At 41.1% G+C, this 14,549-nt stretch overlaps 1 protein-coding gene across 3 annotated transcripts in view; it reads right to left on the minus strand.

Moving 5' to 3' along the window:
* The window catches only part of THRAP3 (thyroid hormone receptor associated protein 3), a 74,200-nt gene that overhangs the window by 36,957 nt on the left and 22,694 nt on the right, over positions 1-14,549 (minus strand). For all 3 annotated transcript variants that reach the window (XM_045898083.3, XM_045898085.3, XM_045898084.3), the window contains exon 2: positions 9,670-9,778. The gene's annotated coding sequence lies outside the window, so the exon portion shown is untranslated. The remainder of the gene's footprint in view (positions 1-9,669; positions 9,779-14,549) is intronic.

A 14,549-nucleotide genomic window follows, 5' to 3' on the forward strand; every position in this document is an offset into this window, starting at 1 on the left:
GGGGAATATAGGAACTATTATGGGTTAAACTGTCTCCCCCCCCCACCCCCAAAATGTATATGTTGAGGTCCTAATGTCAAGTACCCCAGAATGTGACCTCATTTGGAGATAGGATCTCTACAGAGATACAGGGCTGGCTATCCTTATAAAAAGAAGACATCTGGACATAGGGATATGTGGAGGAAAGACAATATGGAGAGACACAGGAAGAAGAGAGCAATCCATATGCCAAGGAACCAACCCTGCCAACAACTTGATTTTTTACCTTTGAGCCTCCAGATCTGTGAGACAAGAAACTGCTCTTGTTGAAGGCACCCAGTGGGTACTTTCTCCCAGCAGCCCTATCAAACTAACACAGGGATTCAGTACCATCCTTGCAGTGGTGTGTTAACCTGTTCTCAAACAAGTGTATTAAACAAAAAGGCAGGGGGATTTGCTGTCCACCTCCCACAGATATGAAGACCAAAGCAGACAGATGGCTGGGCAATCCTGCTCAGGGCCAAGGGCAGCCATAGCAGTCACGGCACACAGCGAGCAACCAAGTGAGGACTGGCATCCAGGTTCAGTCAGTGTTCTTCACAACTCAAGGTTACTTCGAGATGGGCATAAAGGTGGCTGTAAGTGAGGGAATATGCTGAAGTAAGTTATCAATCTAAAATGCCCTGTCTCCGAGCGCCTGGCTGGCTCAGTCAGTGGAGCGTGTGACTCTTAATCTCAGGGTGATGAGTTTCAGCCCCACGTTGGGGGTAGAGATTACTTAAAAATAAAAAATAGGGGCGCCTGGGTGGCTCGGTCGTTAAGCGTCTGCCTTCGGCTCAGGTCACAATCCCAGAGTCCTGGGATCGAGCCCCACATCGGGCTCCCTGCTCCGCAGGAAGCCTGCTTCTCCCTCTCCCACTCCCCCTGCTTGTGTTCCCTCTCTCGCTGTGTCTCTGTCAAATAAATAAATAAAATCTTTAAAAAAATAAATAAAAATTAAAAAAATGTTTAAAAAGTCTTTAAAAATAAAATGCCCTGTTTCAGGTGGACAGAACCCTGAGAGTCACTTTCTTTTTTTTTTTTTTTTTAAGATTTTATTTATTCATTCCAGAGAAAGAGTAAGAACACAAGCAGGGTAAGGGGCAGAGGGAGAAGCAGACTCCCCACTGAGAAGGGAGCCCGATGTGGGGCTCGACCCTGGGACTCCAGGATCATGACCTGAGCCAAAGGCAGATGCCCAACCAACTGAGCCACCCAGCCGCCCCTGAGAGTCACTTTCTAATACTGGACCAGATTCTGCAGTGAGTAGTGGCTTTGGCACTGAAAAAGAACTAGGTTCTTGGCTCCTGCACTCATTAGCTGGGTAAGCTACTTTCCCAAACTTCCAAAAGTGACCTACCACTCACAAAACCACCACGTGAACTAAGTAAGTGCACATAAACTGCCTGGCATATAGCAGGTAAGTTCATGCCACAAGCTATATTTAGCTACAACCTCAGAGTGGTGAGAGGGAGATACTGAGGAGCCTATGAGCAAAGAGATTTCACCACTGAATTCTATTTTCTTGCTATTATAGAATACAGTGTTTTATACCTTTATTAGCTAAATCAGCATGTGTTGCACTGAGAGGTATACAGAAGCAAGAAAAGGTCACATCCTAAGGTCATGACCTTTGGAGAACAAATCCCTTTGCTGCTAGGTGTTAGCAGGGAACAGCAGCAGCAAGTTGAGGGACCATTCATTTGGAACTTGTTCATCACAATATCCCCAGTGTAGGCAACTTGCGGCATCTTCTCTTGAGAATTTACTCAGTCAGGGTCTACTAAGCTCAGGATCATCTATGCAATTAATCTCTCATCATTAGAGAAACAGAATGAACAGCATAGCATAGTCAGCAGCTTAAATAATCTTCAATTCACCCCAGAGGCTGTTCTCCTCTATCCCTAGGGTGGGTAACAGCAATTTTAGTTCCAGTTTTAAATGAGTATGTGTTACCACTGGGGAGTATCTTTTTATTTTTTAGAGGAATTCTCAGCTCTTCTAACTTAATAAAGACACTATAGCCTATGTTAACTAATGACTTATGGCCTCCTTCCAGCTCTCATTATAGTAAACCTATTTAAAAACTAAACAGCCAACTATGGCACTCAACTATTTTTTAAAACGAAATTATTACTAATACCTTGGGCTGAACCAGTGGTGCGTACTGCAATCACCTTTAGAGTTTTAAAAGAAGTCCATTTATCAAAGATTCTTACTGAGGAAACCTGGAAAGGAATTCAGAACCAGTGGCACATGAACATGTTTGCAGATTCCAAGGAGTAGGACTGTGATCTTCCTTCATCAAGTTATCACCCCACCCCTGATGCACAGACAGCCACTATTTACACAGAGTTCTATTTTATAACTCTATTAGGAGAAATAAGTTGTTTGACATCTTTTATAGACATTGATCTTTTTAGGACCAAATCATCTTCTCCAAACAAGTCTATCACATAAAAGTTTACAGGGAAAAAAAAATAAGTGTATGTTTAAGTTTATTTCATTATATGTTATTCTTTCACTGCTTTAAATTATATTTGGAAGATGGGAGTGTTATCATTCAATAACTAAATCATATTAATTTTTCTGTTCCTTCAGATGCATGAGCCCTCAGACTGCACTGTCCAATAGACAAATGGCTACCAAGCACCTGAAATGCTACTGGTCTGGACCGAGATGAGCCGTAGGTAGAAAATAAACACAGGATTTCAGAGACTTAGTACAAAAATCAAAATGTAAACTATTTTTTTTTTTTTTTAAAGATTCCATTGATTTATTTGACAGAGAGACAGGGAGAGAGGGAACACAAGCAGGGGGAGTGGGAGAGGGAGAAGGAGAAGCAGGCTTCCCGCCGAACAGGGAGCCTGATACGGGGCCCAATCCCAGGACCCTGGGATCACGACCCGAGCCGAAGGCAGAGGCCCAACTGACTGAGCCACCCAGGCGCCCCTAAACTATTTTTTATATTAATTACACATTGAAATGAGAATATGTTGGATATATTATAAAATATGTCATTAAAATTAATCTCATTTGCTTTCTTTTGTAATGTGGCTGCTAGAAAATCCAAAATTACATATGGCTCAGACTGGACTTCTCTTGGACAGTGCTGTCCTAAAGGACAACAATGATAATTATGTCTTTTTGAATGCTCAAGTTTTAAATCTGATCCAATATTATTATTTGGTCACCTTTATTTATTCATTTTTTTTAAGTAATCTCTACACCAAACATGGGACTCAAACTCACAACCCCAAGATCAAGAGTGGCACGCTCTACTGACTGAGCCAGCCAGGAGCCCCTATTTAGTCACTTTTAAATTCATCTTTTATTTGGGCACCTGGGTGGCTCAGTTGGTTAAGCGACTGCCTTCGGCTCAGGTCATGATCCTGGAGTCCCTGGATCGAGTCCCGCATCGGGCTCCCTGCTCGGCGGGGAGTCTGCTTTTCCCTCTGACCCTCCCGACCCTCCCCCCTCTCATGCTCTCTCTCAGACTCTCTCTCTCAGATAAATAAAATCTTAAAAAAAAAAAAAAAAAATTCATCTTTTATTTTTACAATTTATAGTTTCTATCCACTAAGATTTTCCTGTTGATCTAACCACCTAATGGCTTTCCATTTGTATCTGCACTTCACCAGATATATTGAGGGGAAAAAAAGAGAAATGTCTTAAACACACAACTCTATGTAAGAAACCAAAAATGATTTCAAGATCTGCTATCATGTTGGATTCTATCCTGAGTCTACAATAGAAACCAAAAAGAAGGCACTATTCAAAACTATCTACGTTTAAAGACAAGACAACTACCCCAACTCCAGTTATATCAAAACACCCAACCAGAACTTAGTTCAGATATATGTGAGCAATGCAGCTCCTCTCTCTGGGCTTTCCTTCAGGAACAGCATATAAACCACCTACAGAAAGTCTATCAGCGCCTGGGTGGCTCAGTTAGTTAAGCGCTTGTCTGCCTTCGGCTTGGGTCAGCTTCCTGACCCAAGGATCAGGCTCCTGATCTCAGGCCCCTAGGATGGAGTTCCCCATCGGGCTCCTTGCTCAGCGGGGAGCCTGCTTCTCCCTCTGCCTACCGCTCCCCCTGCTTGTGCCTCTTTCTCTCTCTCGGACAAATAAAATCTTAAAAAAAAAAAAAAAGTAAGTCAAATAAAATAAAAAGAAATAGATCTATTTATCTCCTAGAACATCTTATATATATTCCTTAATAAAGGAACAAAGCTGAATTCATCAGGTTTATATAGGAAAGATCTGGCTTGCCACAGCTTCAAAATACGAAGTGATGTGGCCCTTGCCTACTTGTCCAACACCATCTCAAACCACTCTCTCCGAGCCACAATGGCCTTTCTGTTCCTCAAACAAGGCGGGCATTTATGGTCTCAGCACCTTTCCACTTGCCATTGTCTCCAAATACACTCTTCTGCAGTCCCAAGCATGGCTGGCTCCTTTCCCATCCTGCTAATCTCAGCTACTTGAAAAGGACTTCCTGTAGTGTATTATCTAATGAAACCTCAATGCTCCCCCCTACCCCAGTTATCTGGTAGTCTTATTTCATTCCTAACACTTAGGAAAAACTGAAATTATCTTATCTGCCTCCCCAAACTAGAAAAGTAAGCTCCCCAAGAACATAAGTCCTATCTGTCTTGCTCACTGCTGGTATCCCCAGCACATACAGCAGGCACAGTCAAGGACTCAAGCGTCTGCTGACTTAAGCAAAAAAATCAAAAGCAGCCTTGAAAGACAAAGATAAGAATCTTAAGAGGTTAAAACCCAGGGGTGCCTGGGTGGCTCAGCCGTTAAGAGTCTGCCTTCGGCTCAGGTCATGATCCCAGGGTCCTGGGATCGAGCCCCGCATCGGGCTCCCTGCTCTGCAGGGAGCCTGCTTCTCCCTCTCCCACTCCCCCTGCTTGTGTTCTCTCTCTGTCTCTCTGTCAAATAAAATCTTAAAAAAAAAAAAAAAAAAAGAGGTTAAAATCCAGTATGCTTATTTAAAAAATTACGCAAGTGATTTCCTACGTACATATCCTTCTAGTATTTTATTTTCTAATTACCAATACTTAAATCTCTTGAAGAACTGACATATTTCTCTATGGATGAAAATATGAAGTATGGATATAATTATATTTTGTTTCCTGAGGGTGGAGAGGAAAGAAAGGCTTGCATCACTAAGTAAAAGATGAAGTAAGGCTACAATAAAAACATTGAGTATTAGTACAAGATTTGAGAAATAAATGGAACAAAATATAAAGTTTAGAAATACCCCCCCGGGGGGGCGCCTGGGTGGCTCAGTCGGTTAAGCATCTGCCTTCGGCTCAGTCATTATCCCAGAGTCCTCGGATCGAGTCCCGCATCCGGCTCCGTGCTCAGTGGGGAGTCCGTTTCTCCCTCTGCTTGCTGCTCCCTCTGCTTGTGCTCATGCTGCGCACGCTCACTCTCACCCTCTCTCTCTGACAAATAAATATTTTTAAAGAAGAAAAAAAGAAATATTACCTCCCCCAAAAGAAACATACCCTGTAAGACACACTTTACAAAGGTGGCTTTTCCTTTCTTTCTTTCTTTTATTAAGATTTATTTATTTAGGGGTGCCTGAGTGGCTCAGTCGGTTTAAGCATCTGCCTACGGCTCAGGTCATGATCCCAGGGTCCTAGGATTGAGCCCTGCATTGGGCTCCCTGCTCAGCAGGGAGCCTGCTTCTCCCTCTGCCCCCTCACTCCCTGCTCTCTGTCTCTCAAATAAATAAGTAAAATCTTAAAAAAAAAAAAAAAATTATTTATTTATTTGAGAGAAGAGAGAGAATGTGGGTTGGGGGGAGCAGAGGGAGAGAATCTTCAAGCAGACTCCCCGCTGAGCCCGGAATCTGACGACCCATGAAATCATGACCTGAGCTGAATCCAAGAGTCAAGACACTTAACCAACTGAGCCACCCAGGCGCCCCCAAAGGTGGCTTTTCAAATCACTAGGTAAAAGGATAAATGAGGAGTCAGGACAACCAATTAACAACTTGGCACAAAAAGTTAGATTCCTTCTTCTTACCATAAACAAAAATAAAATTCCTGATATATTAAAAAAATATTTAAAAACCACTGAAAAAGAAAATATTAGTGTCTATCTGATAGGTCTGGGTAAACCTATTTATTAGTTTTCTCAGAGATAAAAGATATTGTATCCATCATAAAAGGACAGGAACAGAATAATAAAGTAATACCAGACACTTCTCCAAATGCTTCACATAATTAATTCACTTGTTACAACACTGCCATGAGACATACACTATTTTTTTATTTTTATTTTTCACACTATTATTACTCTCATTTTACACATGAGGAAACTATCCACAATCTTAAATACTATACTATTTCACCTCTCTGCTTCACAGAACAAAAGGGAGCTCCTGAAAATTAAAAATATAAGAATACATATCCAGCAATTCCACTTCTGGGTATTTATCCAAAAGAGATACTAGAACTCCCATGTTCATTGCAGCGCTATTCACAATAGCCAAGATGTGGAAAGAACCTCAATGTCCATCAACAGAAGAATGGATAAAGAAAATGTGGAATATACATACAATGGACTACTATTCAGCCTTAAAAAAAGAAGAATTCTGTAACATGCAACAACACTAATGAACCTGGAAGACCTGATGCTAAGTGAAATAAGCCAGTCACAAAAAGGCAAATACTGTATGATCCACTTCTATGAGGCATCAATCTCACAGAGTCATAGATTCAGAGTGGAATGGTGGTTGTCACGGGGCTGGAAGTAGGCAGAAATGGGCAGTTATTAATCAAGTGCATCAAGTTTCAGTTAAATAAGACGAATAAGCTTTAGAGATCTGTTGTACAATGCTCTATCTATAGTCAACAATTATATACACTTAAAAATTTGTTAAGAGAACAGATCTCATCTTAAATGTTCTTATCATAATAACATAAATAATAAATCTTATCATCCATGATGTCAGTAAATTGAAAAGCCTTCATGAGAGGTGGGAAGGAAGGGCTTTGTAATCTACAGCAATTGGAAGAAAACTTAAGTACTGCCAGTTTGTCCTGGCAGCCATAGAAGGCACAAGTTTCTGCATACATATGAAGAGCATAACTATATTCTTATAGGGACTGCGGCTGTTCAGAGTTATATGAAGAATGGAGTAAATAAAAATGTTGATGAACATGGGGGCACCTGGCTGGCTCAGTCAGTAGAGCATGTGACTCTTGATCTTGGGAGTCATGAGTTCGAGCTCCATGCTGGGTGGAGATTACTTAAAAAAGTTGATGGGGTGCCTAGGTGGCTCAGTCGGTTAAGCATCTGCTTTCAGCTCAGGTCATGATCCCAGGGTCCTAGGATCAAGTCCCACATCAGGCCCTCTGCTCAGTAGGGAGTCTGCTTCTCCCTCTCAACTTTTCCTCTGTGCTTTCCCTCTCTCTCTCAAATAAATAAATAAAATCTTAAAAAAAAAAAGTTGATGAATATGAAAAATAAATATTGTATGAACGTAAGTGGAAAAAAACAACAGTCTAGAAAATGCAATCAAGGGGGGCGCCTGGGTGGCTCAGTCATTAAGAGTCCTGGGATCAAGCCCCACATCAGGCTCCCAGCTCAGCGGGAAGCCTGCTTCTCCCGCTCCCACTCCTCCTGCTTGTGTTCCCTCTCTCGCTGTCTCTCTGTCAAATAAATAAATAAAACCTTTAAAAAAAAAATTCAATCAAAGAAATCTCCCACAAAGTAAACAGAGATGGAAACAACAGAAAAAAAGATTTTAAATTTACAGGATCAGTTCAAAAGATTCAAAATCCAATTAACAATTCCACAAAAAGAATAGAGAAAATAAAGGGGAGAAAAATCAAGGACATAATTCCAGAAAATTTCCCAGAACTGAGGGACATTAACTTTCAGTCCATTAAGTTACCAGCACATTAGATGAAAAGAGCCAGACGAAAAACATCATTATAAAATTTCAGAATGCTGGGAAAGAGAAGTTCTAAAGTTTCATAGGTCAAAGGTAACTGACATCTCATGAACAGTGAAAGCCAAAGGGCAATAGAGCAGTATCTTCAAAATTCTGAAGGAAAACTATCTCCAAACTAGACTTCTATACCCAGCCAAACTAAAAATCAACATGAAAGTAGAATAAAGGCATTTTTAGACATAAACAATTTACCACCTGTGTACCCTTTTCTCAAGAAGCCAATGGAGAAAGGTACTCTTCCAAAACAAGAGATTCAATCAAGAAGGAAAGGATATGGGAAAAAGATAATGGGATCCAGCACAAGAGACATAGGAAAAGTCATGAGGATGATGATGTTGAGATAGCAAGCATGACAGCTGGGCAGCTACCTAGAGAACATCCAAAATGGAGATCAGAAGGTATCTCCAGAAAGATAAAACTTGTAATATGGCTAAAATGTTTAAAATATTGAGAAGTGGGGAGCCTGGGTGGCTGGGCTCCCTACTCAGCAGGGAACCTGCTTCTCCCTCTCCAGCTCCCCCATGCTTCTGTTCCTTCTCTCGCTATCTCTGTCAAGTAAATAAAATCTTTAAAAATAAATAAATAAAATAAAAAATAAAATATTGAGGAAGATTTACACTTCTGGGTAGAGTTTAAAGATTAATTACTGATGAGAAATAGAAATTAAGCAAAACAGACCAAAAAAAAGATACTAACAACAGAAAATAAAAAGATATGCAAAACAGGAAATTAACCATAGCATGTAAAATGATTTGGCTGTAAGTTATACACAACCATAAACCTCCTACAATGAATACTGCTCTAACCAAAATTACATTATAACAGAGTGACAATAAATGTGAATGTGTGAGGTGGTCAGGAATTCTACCAGAAACCACTACCATCCAAGGTGGGAAATTAACAAATACCAAAAACCAGAAAATCACTAAGTAGCAAAATAAGCTTATTATGTAGAAGCAATAGCAAAAGAAACAGAGTTGGCAATGATTGCTTCTAGAAACTAGGAAGGATTTTTACACATGTATTAAGTAAGACAAAAAAATACAATAAATATATAAAATGCTTTTTAAAGTTAAGAAAATATACTGAGGGAAAATCAAATGTATACGTAAGTGTATTCACGTCTATCACATAGTTATCAGACAGGGAAAAATGCAGAAGAGCCTAAATGTCTACCAAAAAAGAACCAGTTAGATAATTTTAAATTACATGGCATATCCATGATGAAATGCCATGAGTCACTTAAAAATGCAAATGGGGAATGTTAACAAGAACCAGGTGAGACAAAGTCCAGCCCAGATTTTGATTAAACACACACCACATATCCAAGTAACACATGCATGAAAAGAGACTATTCACCAAAATATTAACAATGATTATATATATGTCAAGTTTATGGATGATCTTTCAATACTTCCTAATGGATAAACATGTTATTAAGTTAGTTAAAATAAAAAAGGTTAACTGTTGATTCTACAACTTACAATAGAATCAGAGAGAGCAGAGCTACTTTATCATCTTGTTTGTTTATTAAGCTGAAAAATAAACACTGCTTAATAAGAACCCAGAACTTCTATTAAGGAATCTTCTAGATAAGCAACTCTTAACATAAGGCTGGTTTTATAAGCCAATGAAGTTACTATTAGTTCCTTTTAGCACCATGCATTTACCTTATTTGAACAATGATTCAACTTGCACGGGATCCCAAACAGACACTACCCGCAAAAGAACACTGGCAGTGTCACGGTCTTCTCCAATTTACAAAGTCAGGATACAATTCTGGAAAGAGAGGAAACAAGCAGGGTTAAGACAACTACCCAAACCTTGCAGATTGTATCGTGAAATACAGATGCTTGAAATCTCTAAGCAAAAACTCTACTTTAACCCTCAACTTTACTCCAGGTGGACACAGGCTTCTCTCTCAAAGCATACTTGCCTGAGGGTCTTCTGTCTCACACACGTTTTTATCCATCCAACCCCGTACATACAGTAAGGCTGCAGAACGGCAACTAAAACCTTCCTCTTAAAACCTGATACTCTCACTGGCAATATTTCAGGTGCTACGGTTTGCATTATGCAAGACTAATTCACGAATTCCATAATTTAACCTGGACAATTACTTCAGAAGAATCAGATACTTGAAACAGAAAAATGTAACTGAGGTATGCCGAACTGAATTTAACACATTTCAAATTAAAACAACTTCCCATCCTCATCCCTCAAAGCACAAGTCCAGCCCAGATTTTGATCCAGTTATTTAAATATTCTCAGATCTAAACATTACTAACACAGCCATACATCAAAGCTATGTAGTATTATCCAAAACAAATAGGAAAACAAAGTTCCAAGATCAGCAAGTATGTAATGTCCTTACTCCTAGCTTATTAAAGCTTACCATTCATCCATATTGCTTTTTCACTTATTTATTCAGCATTCACTCAATTAAAGATACCCACCTTAGCTTTCTCTGAAATCTGTGGTTTGCACATAGCTGAACCCTGCCTACCCAGCCAGGAAAAGAAAGGAATATATTTGCTTAAGCTATGGTCTCTTGGTACATGTGAACCCTCAGCCTAAACACCTCCTCCCCCAGCAAGCCGTCCCTGGTGCACACAGGCTGAGTTCGGTACTGCTTCTTGGTGTTACCCTAGACATGTCTCTCCTTACGCTCATCTCATTATATCCATTAATGTCAATTTCCCTCAAAGGACTGCAAACTCTGTATACCTAAACAGTGATACATGTTTGCTGAGTAAACTGAAAACCCAAGCAATAAAATCTTGACCTATACCAAAGGCAATCAGGTAATTAACACTAGGAAGAGGCAATAAAAACCTACTCTTAGGGGCGCCTGGGTGGCTCAGTCGTTAAGCATCTGCCTTCAGCTCAGGTCATGATTCCACGGTCCTGGGATCGAGCCCCGCACCGGACTCCCTGCTCGGCGGGAAGCCTGCTTCTCCCTCTCCCACTCCCCCTGCTTGTGTTCCCTCTCTCGCTGTGCCTCTGTGTCAAATAAACAAAATCTTTAAAAAATAATAATAATAAAAATAAATAAATAAAATTAAAAAAAAAAAACCCTACTCTTAAAACTAACAAGACTGGGGTGCCTGGGTGGCTCAGATGGTTAAGCATCTGCCTTCAGCTCAGGTCATGATCCCAGGGTCCTGGGATCGAGCCCCACATCAGGCTTCTGGCTCAGCGAGGAGCCTGCTTCTCCCTCTGCCTCTGCCTCTCTCCCTGCTCATGCTTTCTCTCTCTCTCTATCTCTGTGTCTCAAATGAATAAAAAAAATCTTTAAAAAAAAAAAACTAACAAGACTATTTTATCAAGGGGCGCCTGGGTGGCTCAGTAGTTAAGTGTCTGCCTTCAGCTCAGGTCATGATCCCAGGGTCCTGGGATCTAGCCCCGCATTGGGCTCCCTGCTCCACAGGAAGCCTGCTTCTCCCTCTTCCACTCCCCCTGCTTGTGTTCTCTCTCTGTCTCTCTGTCAAATAAATAAATAAAATATTTTTTTAAAAAAAGACTATTTTATCCAGATAACATTAGTATTCAGTCAGCCCCTTTACCAAATTAATGACAGTGTTCACATCTACTTAGCTGATAAATAGTAATATAGCACTTTCAAAAACTTTCCTGCAAAATATTTTTCCATATATTCTTGCCACTTATTCTTAGAACATATCTTAGGTTACATGAGCCAAAACTTCTCCTTGTTTCTAACTGCAGAGGCGCAGGGGCTCACATCAGTCAGCTGGAGGGAAGTCTCCAGGACTGAGAACCGCTTACTCTACAATGCTCTGAATGAAAGAAACGACTATTCTAATACACCCATCCTTAAGATTCTAACCAGATAGCTAGCAAACACACACACACCTTTCCATTTCATTACCCCATCATGTTTTGTTTTGTTTTTTAAGATTTTATTTATTTGACAGAGAGAGACATAGCGAGAGAGGGAACACAAGCAGGGGGAGCTGGAGAGGGAGAAGCAGTGTTCCCACAGAGCAGGGAGCCCGATGTAGGGCTTGATCCCAGGACGCTAGGATCATGACCTGAGCTGAAGGCAGACATTTACCGACTGAGCCACCCAGGCGCCCCCCCATCATGTTTTCTTCCTATTAAGTAACCTCCTCTTGGACACCAGCAAGAATTTTATCATCCCAACAAATCTTCAATCTTCCATTGTTAACAATGGGTGAAGAAGCAAATCTGAGGATCTAGCCCTGTTATTCTGTGACAATAAGGAGACACCTAAAGCCCTCAGTCATCCCTGCCACCCATTTTTATATGCACCCTCCCCAACTTGTCCTGCCTGTGTCATCTGGAGAGTCCACAAGCATACTTCTCCCTTGGTCAAATACCAAATTATTAACAAGATACCATGGCACTGCCAACAATATAGCTTTTCCCCTCTACGCAATTTGTCCACTTATTCAACAAAAAATTTATTAAGTACCTACCACATTGCCGGGCACTATTCTAGGCAATGGTGGTTTGACAATTTAAGTATCTCTTCATTCCCGGAGCTTATATTCTAGGGGGAAGATAGTGGTACAAAGACATGGGTGAACAAACAGGGCTTTACAAGCCATTTAAGGACTTTGGTTTTCTTCTGGGTAATGTGGGCAGCCAATGGAAAGTTTTCAGTAGAAAAGTAACATGATCAGAATTATGTTTTAGAAGGATCATTTTGGCTGCTGAATGTAGAACAGATTTCAATAGGACAAGGTCAGAAGAAATTAGTAGATATTGCCTATAATAATCCAGGTAAAGGACAGGAGTGGCTTAGACCAGAGTGTACCTCAGAATACTCCCATGTTCCAAACACTACCAGACCTTAAGTAACAACTTAGTTACTAAATCCAAACAGAAGGTAAATACTAATATTCTAGGACCACAGTATTTGTACCCCTATGGTTAAAGACTTGATTTTTTTTTTCCTCATCTCACCTCAGGCACCCACAGTAATCTTAGTTACTGAGATAAAGAACATGAGGAAAACACAAGGATGACCTTGCCTGTTCCTATGAATCTGAGTTCAAAGCTAGTCCTTTAAACCACCAAGCATAACTTGCTTGTATAAGACTAATTTGCTCCTAGCATCAAAAGCAAGAGACCAATAGAAGTGAACAAAAGAGCATTGTCTTCTATTCACATTAAACCAAAATATCCACCAAATAAAATTTAGGGGTGCCTGGGTGGTTCAGTCAGTTAAGCATCTGACTCAGTTTCTGCTCAAGTCATGATCTTAGGGTCCTGAGATCAAGCTCAAGTCAGGCTCCGCACTCAGCACAGTCTGATTGTCCCCCTCCCTCTGCTCCTCCTCCAGCGTGCACTCTCTGGCTCTCAAATAAAATCTTTAAAAAAAAATAAAAGGAGGGGCGCCTGGGTGGCTTAGTCGGTTTAGCAGGGGCCTTCGGCTCAGGTCATGGTCCCACTGGGATCGAGCCCCACATCGGGCTCCCTGCTCGGCGGGAAGCCTGCTTCTCCCTCTCCCCCTACTGTGTTCCCTCTCTCGCTGTCTCTCTGTCAAAAAAATAAATCAAACCTTAAAAAAAAAAAAAACTAACAAAATTTAACCTTAGCTACCTCCCGTCAAAAAAAAAAAATTACTGGGAATTGAGGAGATTATGACAGCTGGGCAAATAAACCTTTAGTGTTTTACCACAGAAAACCTTGTAATGTTTCTTCTAAGCCCCTTCTGTGGCATCGGCAGGAACTGAGACTGAATCCAAGGCTGGTGAAATTACTAAAAGTGGCTTTGGAGAGAAAGATACTTCCAATATGGGTGGTGAATACGGGGCCTTCTACATTCAGGGGTCATCAAATGATGCACACAGGCCAAATCTAGCCCAACCTATTTTTTCTTTTTTCACCACCCATGAGCTAATTTATTTATTTATTTATTTATTTTTAAAGATTTTATTTACTTATTTGACAGAGAGACACAGTGAGAGAGGGAACACAAGCAGGGGAAGTGGGAGAGGGAGAAGCAGGCTTCCCGCGGAGCAGGGAGCCCGATGCGGGGCTAGATCCCAGGACCCTGGGACCATGACCCAAGCCGAAGGCAGAAGCCTAACCGGCTGAGCCACCCAGGTGCCCCTGCTGTATTTATTTATTTATTTATTTATAAAGATTTATTCATTTGACAGAGAGAGAGCGAGCGAGAGAGGGAACACAAGTAGGGGGAGTGGGAGAGGGAGAAGCAGGCTTCCCGCTGAGCAGGGAGCCCAATGTGGGGCTCGATCCCAGGACCGCAGGATCACGACCTGAGCCAAAGGCAGACGCTTAACAACTGAGCCACCCAGGCACCCCTGTTCCTACACTTTTAAATGGATGAAAAAAATCAGGAGTATTTCAGGATGTGTGAGAATTCTATGAAATTCCAACTTCAACATCTATCAGTAGTTTTACTGGAACACAGCCATGTCCCTTCGTTTGCAGCTAGCTGCTTTCACACAACAGCAGAGTGGAGTAGCTGCAAACGAGATCGCATGTGGTCTCACCACTTTGTGCTGCTACAGATCGCAGTGCTGCGGTTACAGCTCAG

This window comes from Mirounga angustirostris, unplaced genomic scaffold, assembly GCF_029215605.1.
Source record: "Mirounga angustirostris isolate CCGP_5_RB_7025 unplaced genomic scaffold, mMirAng1.0.hap1 SCAF_4, whole genome shotgun sequence".
NCBI classification, from domain to species: Eukaryota; Metazoa; Chordata; class Mammalia; order Carnivora; family Phocidae; genus Mirounga; species Mirounga angustirostris.